The 8,039-nt window shown below is 35.5% G+C and overlaps 1 long non-coding RNA gene across 1 annotated transcript; it reads left to right on the top strand.

Moving 5' to 3' along the window:
- The first annotated feature begins 2,274 nt into the window (after window positions 1-2,274).
- On the top strand, window positions 2,275-5,389 carry LOC126376777 (uncharacterized). Its single transcript, XR_007567759.1, has 5 exons — window positions 2,275-2,548; window positions 2,649-2,793; window positions 3,344-3,542; window positions 4,142-4,256; window positions 4,935-5,389. It is a non-coding gene; the product is annotated as an uncharacterized LOC126376777 (long non-coding RNA).
- Window positions 5,390-8,039: the final 2,650 nt, after the last annotated feature.

The following is an 8,039-nucleotide window of genomic DNA, read 5'->3' as shown; positions in this document are numbered from 1 at the left end:
AGGTGTTATTGTGCGAAGCGTTATAGGCACTACTCATTCAACGAGCAAAGCACACGGATCTAGTGCGAACTGGAAGTGCCGAGCGTAGTTGCGTCGGAGATGGAATAGATAGATAAAAATATATTTTATTAGTTACAAGTATGGTTAGTTAATTTATATGTATATATGTGTGTGTATATAATTTTAGCTTTACTTTAATTTGCCATTTACTTTATTAGTAGGTATGATTACCAACCTCATCAGCCCTGGTGTCAGGGTTACTACTGAGCAGCCAAAGGCCCCTGGCATGGCTCATGTAACGACTACTTACTTACTTAACGTGCCTTCCGAAGCACGGATCATCTTACTTTTGGAAAATCAGGTGATGAGTGTGCAATGTCCTAACCAAAACAGGGATCACAAAGTATTTAGTTATAGTCAAATTAGCTAGTCTTACAAAACGTCAAAACTAAAAATTGCTATGGAATTTGTATGGAATCACAAAACTATGTCGTCTTAACAACTATGTGAAAAATATAGTATATACCTTACTAAAGCTGGTTTTTGCATTTGGAGAATAAGCCGATGCTCCGATGCTCCCTAGGACAAGAAAATGGTTTAATAGTTTAAGACCTATCTTTATTTAAAAAGCAGCATTTCATAGTCTATCTGTGACCCACACAACTACCCAAGTTAGTCAGGTGATATTTCAGTAATCGTTTAAATGTAAGCATGCTTTTGGCTCCTTTAATATCTTTAGGCAATTTATTATATAGGTCTACACTTTGATAGGTTATGTTATTTATTCCGTAATTAGTCCGTGGGCGCGGCAACATTAAGTTGTCTGCCGATCTTAACTGATGCCTGGTTTGTATTTGACTTTTTTTCGTGAAAGTTATTGTAGTATGTATATCTTTCATTAAAATTTTTCTTATTAATATACAGGTATAGTATCGAAATGTCTGTGCAATATTCATTAGTTTTGTTTTTTTGTATAGAATGTCAGTGGAAGTCAGATAGTCGTAGTTGAACAACACTTTTATCAATTTATTTTGTGCAATTTGTATAGCTTTAATGTTTGTTTTGGCAGCTGATCCCCATAACTCAATCAAGTAATCTATGTGTGGTTTAACAAGTGAGTTGTAGATCGTGTATCGTACATTTAATGGTAGACATCTAATAATGCCACGAAGTGCTCCAGTGAGTGATGTTAATTTGGATTTTACATTTTTAATATGTGATTTCCATGTTAAGCGATCATCTAGCGTTAGACCTAAGTACTTTTCACTGTCTGTTCTAGCAATTACTATATTGTTAAGTTTTAAAGGTAGAAAGTCAGGTATTTTTTTATTTTTGGCTCGAAAAATTACGTAATGTGTTTTAGCTGCATTTACAGTGAGGAGATTACACTGGAACCAGATATTAAGAACATCCAAGTCTCCTTGGGCATCTGTAATTATAGAATCAATTTTGTGTCCAAAGTAGAATAAACTGGTGTCGTCGGCATATAGTGACAATTTTCCTTTCAGGTCAAGTTTGCAGATGTTATTTATGTATTATTAGCGTCAAGAAAGACCGAATACAGTTTTCAGCGAAGTTATGCCTTGTCTCATTTAGGCGCTGCGATGTTTTTTCGGGTTTTCATAAAACCGCGATAACTTGAAAACTATAAATATTTTCTAAAATCTAATTGGGGCACAAAGGGGCACACATTAAGAGCTACTCGCGTATGTTTATTCTACAGGGGCACATGCAATGGTTTTAGAGATATACTATTCATCAAAACGTTACTCCAGCAGGAAATGCAATATCTCGAAAATCTGAAGGGGCACAGATTTTATTTTTGGGGGCACATTTTGGCACACATATAAGCTATCTGGCCATGCACAGTTTTTCTCTCTCCGATCATTCGTTTAGAATTTTCCTGCTAGAAAAACGTTACCCCAGCAAGAATCGTTTTTTCGATTTTTTTTCGAAACGACAGGGGGCACACATTTTTTATGTGGGGGCACATTTACAGCAGATAAGGCACCAACTATACGTTCTACTCATATAACTCTAGGAGATACTTTCTTGTTGGGGTAACGCACACAAAACACCAGGCAAGCACAAGTAAGCAAGAAGTTTCTGCTGATTTAAGAATTAATCAAAATAAAGAATCAAATGAAACATTAGAGATGGAAATAGCAGAAGTGGAGGAGGAAAAGGAAAATAATGGTGAAGAAGAGATAGAAGATGATGAAAACGAAGAAAGTTTGTGCTAATATTTTTTATGCGTTTTATTTACATCAATTATTTTTAATTATGATAATTTAACAACAATATTAATATTTTTGTTTATTCTAACAATTATAATTTGTACTTTCACAGGCTCAAACCAAAATGGATTGTTTTTCCGGGGTCTGAAGAGGCTCGACAAGAAGTGGCAGGAGGATTCAAGCAGAAGTTTGGTGTGCCAAATGTAATTGGTGCCATTGATTGCACACATGTGTCATTGTTCCCACCACCTGGGTTGACCAAAATTCAATGTAAGAACCGACATGATTACATGTCAATCAATGTGCAACTGGTAAATAATATACCATTTTACTCCATTACATAACTTTTACATAACAATTACCAGCCCAGTATGATGTGATATTCTGACCATTGTTTATTGTTGATTTTAGGTCTGTGATGCAGACTGCCGGATGCTCAATTGCAATGCAAATTATCCAGGCCGGGTCCATGACCAATTTATTTTTAATAACTCGGTAATAAATGATGAGATGAGGAGGCTATATACCAACAGGATTGGTGACTATTTTCTATTGGGTATGTTACATAATCTACCTATAATTATCTTTCATGTAACAATTATGTTAGTAATGTCATAAGGTGGCTGAAAACAGAGAAGAGTTGAAGGACTGACAGCTATTAAATCTTTAGAACACCAGATCACTGATCTACGCGAGACACAATATCAAATCTGTTGTCTGGTGTCTCGGCAGATGAGTGTTAAATTAATAATAATATTAATAAGTAAGATTACATTTTAATACAAATTCAATAATATAATTATAAGGTATTTATATAATTTATTTAAAAAAAAATGAGATTAAATTATATTAATTAAATAATCATCGTAAATCAGTCTTAATTTAGTCACAAGTCAGTGTTTAATTCACTTTAACAATACTAATATACTTAATCAAAACTACACTATCACAATCTGTGCATATCACAAATATCTTCACAAAATAACTAAAATAAACAAAAAAATAATAATATTATTGTATCTTAAATTAAAACTTCACAAAAACTTCTTTAATCTTGCCTGACGAAGTCTGTAACAAAAAAGTATAAATGCTTTCATTATTTTCAGGAGATGCTGGCTATGCGTTGGAGCCATGGCTCATGACTCCATTAACCAGTCCCTGCTTCACACAAATCATAAGACTTGATGCCGAAACGGGCCGCCTTGAGTTGATTACATTGTTTGAAACTAAGGCGGCCTTTCCACAGAAGCAGGGACTCGTCCAGACTGATGAACCGCTGAGGAGTATAGAGTAAGTGAGCATAAAGTAAGTGTTTGTTTTATTACATCCTTATACTATATAATATAATGTGATTATCAATAAATATGATCAATAATATAATTTCACTACCATAAAAACGAGAAACCAAAATATGGTTCTCTATCGAGTTTTCGCGCGCGTAATTTTATTCGATCGATATTTTACTACTTTTATAAGAAAGCTAACCGGATTTCTCTATAAGTTTACTGCAAATATCATTATCAACCCGTTTTTGTTATTGGATCTATAGAAAAAACATCATTTTAGCGAATTATATTTGAATTCAATTTGTTCCCCGGGTTTCGCACCTATTTACGCACACATGCGCAATATCTATGTTTGTATGTGTGTGTTTCAAGATGGCCGCTACTCGGGCCGTCGCTTGGTTTTAGGGTACCGTTATGATAATTTGGTACAATCTAATAGATAATTACAGCATTATTTTTGACTTAATATTTTTAGGGTTTTGTTTTACATATTATATTAGTTTATAAAAAATATATGCTATAACACAATAGTACCTATTATAAAAGTATTGATTACCGATGTTTTTGTTTTTATGCTCTGCATTAATTGATCAAATATATTTGTTTTATTCTTTATAGAAATTTAGAAATGTCTAAAAAAAATATTGTGCCTGCGCTGCCAGTGGCCCGCACGCCGGGTGGAACACTGAGGGGATGAGGCTGCTGACGGCGTGCTGGATCTGGAAGACTGCGGGTATGATACTTATATTATTTAACTTACTTTTTTTTATTATTAATTTCTCCTGTAAATGTCTTGTAACTTTGTGTGCGATAAAGTGTTTTATTATTATTTTAAAATTGGTTTGGTTGTAAGCTGGATGATTGGGTACCGATTATGGTTATGGCAGTATACTATTTTATTTTATAACACTTCATAAATTTAAATTTTACTATGCTGTAAAATATGTTTTTTATCATAAAATAACCTCGCGTTGACCAAAATCTCACCTAATGGTAAGTGAACATGTGGTCTAAGGTGGTACACGATAGCTAGTTTTGACAATATTTACCGTGAATCATCTAATTTTTTTTATCGTGGTAAAAGATTAGTTGTTGTGTATGGTCATGGCCAATGTTGGTGTTGGTAATGATATATATTTGCTAATATTTATTCTTTTCAAAGGCTTATTAGTAAATAGTGTTATGTGTAATGAATGACTTTGACCAATATTTTTCGTAAAATATATTTGTTGTCCTTTTCACAATTATGGACTGTCTTTTGTCCTTTTCACGCCTAATTTTCTGGATCGTTTTGTAAGAAAATTCGCACTTAGCAGATCAAAACTCGAGAACGGACATTTAGTGTATTTGCCAGGGTTTGACTTATTTGTGGTTGGTGGAGGTATTGGTGTGAGATGCATGGTGCTTTTAGATATGGCAGCCGGCAGCGACACCAGAGACACCTCTCCTGCGGTATCCTGGTGGCACCCCGCGTGCGGGACCATCCATCCCGCGGGCAGGACGTCGTCGGTCTCGTCGTGCGCTGCCTTTGCGTGACCAGCAGATAGCAGAAATGCTGGCTGGTCACAACTCCGGCAGCGACGACGAGTTCGGTGAAGTCTATAGTGAAGGCGAAGAAGAAGAAGATGAAGTCGGCTGTGGAAGAGAGCCCACCGATTCCCAACTTCTCGCCGTGGCGAGACGACTACGGTCTATAATAATTGATAAGGAGGAGTTAGGCGAGACTGAGGCGGAACTTTACGTAGAAGAACATCAGGAGGTAGGACTCCTCGAAGGATTGGGAATAAGTGAAGATACCTTCACTTATTCATGAGATGTTGGGACATGTTGGAAAATATGGGGTCTGAGAATATGGTGGGAGAGGCATTGGTGAATAGGGATATGGGGGATAGGGATATAGGGAATGGGAATTTGGTTGTGGGGGGGAATAGGGATGGAGGGGAAGTGGATATGAATTTGGATGTAGGTGGTGGTGGGGTCAGAGACATTGCAGACTTGGAGGAATTCTCTTGGTCAGATGATTTTTCCATCTTTTCTGGCCAAGAAGAAATTTATACTAGAAGTCCAGGTCCTACCTGCAATGTCTCTGACCCCACGGACATAGTACTTCAAGTGTGGGATTTGCCCATAATACAGCATTTAGTTACAGAGTGTAATAGATATGCTTTGAGATATATAGAAACACGCGCTGAAGATGAGGGTGGTCTCAATAAACATCTCTCATGGGAAGAGACCACCGTAGAAGAAATGTACAGGTGTTTCTCAATATTCATGTTCATGTCGATCGGGAACTTTAATTGCTTACATGAATATTGGGCAACGGGAATTTTGGGGATGCCGAAACCACTTTTAATCATGCCCCGTAACCGCTTTTACTTCTTACTTCGTTTTTTCCATTTTATTGACAACGACACCCTTCATCCGTTTGTGCGGTCTTACGAACGTAAGATCGCCAAAATTGTACCTATCATTGATCACTGCAACACGAAAGTTTCCCATCTCTATAAATTATCACTATTATATATGAGCCTGTATTTCTTAGCCCTTATATGAGGCCTGTATGTGTCTGACACATGTGCCTTATGCTCTAATATTATTAATATATAATTATTTTTATCTTTTGGCTACCAATGGAACTTGTGGCGGTGCCAGTAGAACCAGTTACATTGAATGATAACAATGATAACAACAATCGCCGACTACTTGAAATAGGGCTCAGCAAGCGCCATAATATAGTGGAAAATTACTTTTGAGTAATAAACAATAGTCTTTTTTTATTTAATCTAGTAATTGTTTTTTTTTTACTTACCGCTCCCTGTTTTTTTAATCTGTTTTGCAGTACCAAATTCTTATTTCTCTCCTTCAATAATTGGTTCTGTGTCTTGTGTATGGTGTTGACTATATCCTGTAATGTTTCCCACTGCTGAATATATTGCTGGCTGCCCAAGGGGCCAGTGAACTCCTGGTTGGCGAAACTGGGGTGTGTACTCATGTAATCAAACAACATTTTGTTGTTGAGTTAGATTACTCCTTATTCTGAAACAAGTTATGATGATAAAACAAGATTCTTCGTAAACCAAATAGAACAATTCGGATTTGATACTTACTTCTTTTTCCCTAAATGCGTTTTAAGTAAGAAGATGGTTTTAAGCGTAGACCAGTGGGTCTTCACTCCTGTCATTTCCTTCATTATTACTTTTCCATTCCTATTCAGAATTAACATTATGTATTGTAATTAATGCGCAGGTGATACATTTTGTCATTTTAGGCATGTATCACTTAGAAGTAATTGAAACTTTGTGTCTTCTGGGCAAAAAAACCACGAATGAAAATAAAAGAGGACGGCCAAGTTCCTCATTAGAAAATGAGATACAGGCAAAAAAGCGAGCTAAGTGTGTCGCACAGTCAGCACCAGCGAAAGATGTTCGGCTGGACCAAGTATCTCATTGGCCAATTATTAGTGAAAAAAGCAATAGATCAAAATACCAAAATGTACAGGATTCACTCAGACTATTTGTGAGAAATGTAGGGTATATAGTCTAATAAACGAAATAACTGCTTTAGAGACTAACCATAACAAATAAGAAAAAAAAATGTATAAAAAGTTTGTAAAAGTATAAAGCTATGTATATATTTTAGTTTATTGAATGCATAATGTAGGCTACATCCTACATTGTAAAAAATAATAAATAAATTGGTTAAAAATTAAAAAAAAATATTTTTTCTTTATTTTTTTCCTAATATAAAGATTATAATAAGTCTCCATTGCCATCTACTTCCAACATTCATACAAATTCAGAACACCAGGCCCCGGAGTATGATGAAGTTTATCAAGCGTTGTTCATAAATAATAACATAAATTCATAGAAATAAATTTTGTATACGTAAACATTTGACTTTTATTACTTACCTTATAGTGATCGGATTTTGATTACTATAAGGCATTTCTTCAGCAGATATACTTTTCTTTAACAAAGTATCGTTATGCTCTGTGATTTTAATGTATTTAACAATACATCAAAATTGCTCAAATAAATTCTGAAGTAATTTTTGAATCGATTAGAATCACTTCGCAGTTGTGGGTAAAGTATATTAAAGTGACCGGTTATCAGTCTTGATGCAACTATCGGTGACACCCAGCGTCTTTTTCGTCTTCTCAGTCGACGGCGAATAAGTAACGCAAATAGTAATGTTTCCTCGTCAGAATCCATGTTGATACTGACGGGTTCGAGCGAACAAACCGAAATATGCCTGTATACGCGAGTATGGTTTTTTGAAGCGCGTAATGAAGCGAGCGTGTAAGCGCGTATGCCGAAAGGACCGTATACGCGCGTTCAAAACGCCTAATCTGAAACCGCTCTTAATAATAAAATATCATATGTTGAAAATTCCTTGTATATTTAAAATTGATACAGCATATTACTAAGTTAGATGATTTTCACAACTTTCGATTGCAATCATTTACTAGATTATGTGTATAGCTGTGTTCATGACCAAAATAAATTGGGAGGTCCAT

This window comes from Pectinophora gossypiella, chromosome 21 (genome assembly GCF_024362695.1).
Source record: "Pectinophora gossypiella chromosome 21, ilPecGoss1.1, whole genome shotgun sequence".
Taxonomy (NCBI): Eukaryota; Metazoa; Arthropoda; class Insecta; order Lepidoptera; family Gelechiidae; genus Pectinophora; species Pectinophora gossypiella.
This window is presented reverse-complemented; position numbering and strand designations above follow the sequence as displayed.